Source organism: Dromaius novaehollandiae, unplaced genomic scaffold (assembly GCF_036370855.1).
Source record: "Dromaius novaehollandiae isolate bDroNov1 unplaced genomic scaffold, bDroNov1.hap1 HAP1_SCAFFOLD_229, whole genome shotgun sequence".
Classification (NCBI taxonomy): Eukaryota; Metazoa; Chordata; class Aves; order Casuariiformes; family Dromaiidae; genus Dromaius; species Dromaius novaehollandiae.
The window spans coordinates 7,501-10,000 of NW_026991506.1; the positions used below are offsets into that span (position 1 = coordinate 7,501).

At 79.1% G+C, this 2,500-nt stretch overlaps 1 non-coding gene across 1 annotated transcript in view; it reads right to left on the reverse strand.

Annotated features, from left to right (window-relative positions):
- LOC135327115 (5.8S ribosomal RNA) overlaps window positions 1-75 on the reverse strand; it is a 153-nt gene extending 78 nt beyond the window's left edge. The window contains exon 1 of the ribosomal RNA XR_010387176.1: window positions 1-75. This exon is cut by the window's left edge and continues 78 nt beyond it. This is a non-coding gene — a ribosomal RNA (5.8S ribosomal RNA).
- Window positions 76-2,500: the final 2,425 nt, after the last annotated feature.

Genomic DNA, 2,500 nt, shown 5'->3' on the forward strand with positions numbered 1-2,500 from the left:
GCAATTCACATTAATTCTCGCAGCTAGCTGCGTTCTTCATCGACGCACGAGCCGAGTGATCCACCGCTAAGAGTTGTCTCGGTTTCGGTCCCCGCCGCGCGCGCGGGGGGACCGGGCAGCTTTCGCAGCCCCTGGGGGGCCCCCCCTCCTCCGCCCCCTCCTCCTCCGCCCCACCGCCCTTCCTCACGCCGACGCCGGCTGCTGAGCAAGGGACGGCAGAGACGGAAGGAGAGAGAGAGCGAGAGAAAGAGAGGGGCTTGCCTCACTGACCGTACAAGCACAGAGAAAGGGGGGGGGGGGGAAACGAAGGGCAAACCCGAACGAGAAGGGCGGGGAGCCCTCGCTCCCGACCTGGGGACAAACCCTGTCTCGCTTCGAGTCCGGCCCAGGCGCCCGGCTCGGTCTGGCCCGGCAGGGAGCGGCGGGCCGGCCACACCGCCTGCCTCGGGATGTTGGGGGGGGTCCGTCCCCGCAGACCACCCCCCCCCCGCCCCAGGCGTCAGAGCCCGGCCGCCACCGGGAGCGGCGTCGCCCCGCCGCCCGCGCGCCTGCGGCCCGCCGGCCCCGCGCTTCCCAGCTCCTCGCTCGCCTCGCCGGCCCTCCGGCTCGACCGCCGCCGCCGCCGCCGCCGCGGCGCCCACACCCCCGCGCGCCCGCACACACCGCCTCGCGGGTGACGCCACGCGCTCGCCCGTCCCCTCCGCGGACAGACGCCCGGCGGCGGGCAGGCGGGCAAGGCGGCACGGACGGGGACGGCGCCCGCTCTCCCCGTCTCCACGCGGAGAGCGGGGCGGGCCGCCCCCGCCGCCGCCCCACCACCGCCCCCCCGCTGCCTGGCGGAGCCGGGCGGGGCAGAGCGAGGCGGGCGCCCCGGACGGCAGAGTGCCGGGGCGGGCGCGTAGGGTAGGGCGCCGCCGACGGCGGCCACGGCGGAAGACCCAGAAGCACCGGCCAGGGAGAAGGAGGAGACGCGCGGAGGCTCGGCGCCCGCACCACCCGCGGTGGGGGCTCGCCCTCCCGGCGGCGAGCACGCGCTCGCGCCCGGCTCGCAACGCTCGAGGCAGGCCGGCAACTAGGCCGACCGCGCGGCGTCTCTCCGCCGAGACCAGACCGCGGAGAGAGGGGGCAGGGTAACCCCTCTCCGTCCCGGCTGCCCGCGGGGCGAGCGCGGGGCGCGCCGGCTGGCATGGGGGGGCGCGGCGCCCGCGCGCGCCGACCCCCCGGCCCTCCGGCAGCACGCCCGGCCGCCTCCGCGAGTCGCATCGGGCCGCCCGAGTCTTTAAACCTCCGCCCGGCTCTCCAACCGAGAACCCTCGGGCCCGGAGCCCGGGGCCCATGGCCATCCCTGCCCGGGGCGGCTGCCGGCGGCCGCGGTGGCCGGAGGCCCTCTCCCCTCTCTCGCTCGCTCCCTCCCTCCCCGCCCCCCCCACCCCCACCGCGGGGGAGGAAGGACCGGGGTGGGGGGAAGCCGAGGCGGGGGGGGGAAGGCACGGCCGGTGCGGCGCGCACGGTGCGGCACCCGGGAGGAGCACGCTGGCACACGGGACCACACGGGTGGGTCACCGAGGGGGGGGCAGGAGAAGCGCGGGCGCTAGGTACCTGGCCCTGGGGTGAGGGAAACGACCTGAAATCCCCGCGGGGGTGCCTCCCCCGCCGCCGCCCGCCACCGGGCCGCCGCCGCCTCGCGGCGACGGCGGCAGCCTCGGCAGCGGCGACGAGACGGGACGCGGAGGGGGAACCCGGCACCCGCCAGCCGGCCCCCGCGCCCCTCGGCGGAGCGTCCGCCCGCGGGGTGCGCCCGACACCCGCCGCCACGACCTCGTCCTCCTCCCAGGGCCCGGGGTTTCCCTCAGTAACCCGGCGCCGGGTGGCAGCTGCACCCGGGAGGAGAGCCGTGGCTCGGGCCGCCCACTCGGGCACGAACCGTCGCCTCGCTTGGCCTCAACGCGACGCCCCCCGCTCGGGGGCCCGGCGCCCGCCCCGCGCGCCATCCCGGAACGCCTGCCCCCGCAGGTCTCTGCGGACGGGCTGCTCCGCCGCAGCCCGCCGCGGGTCCGCCCCCCACAGCTTAGGGGTGGGGACCCGTGGGACCCGTCCCAACCCGGAGGGCCGTCTCCCTCGCCTCCGCGCCCGCCGCTTCCTCTCCCGCGGGCGCCGGGGAGTAGCCAAGCCCCGCCGCCCCTCACACGCACTGCCGCCCGCTCCCGCCGGGCCCTCCCCTGGGCCGGACCCCCCCCCCCTTCCCCTTCCCCCCCAGCGGCAGCGGAGCGCCGTGGGGTGGGGGGGCGGGGGGGGGCGGGCCGCGGCTCCCGGAGACGGGCACCGGCAGCGGAGCGGGCACCAGCAGAGGCGAGAGGGGAGAGACGGGGGGAGGCGGTCCCCCACCGGCAGCGGTGGAATCGGCAGCGGGCTCTCGGCGAGCGAGCGCGGCCTCGGGAGGGCCGTGCACCCGCCGGCGGGCCGAGCCCCGTGCTCGGCCCCGCGGCGCAGAGTGCGGGAC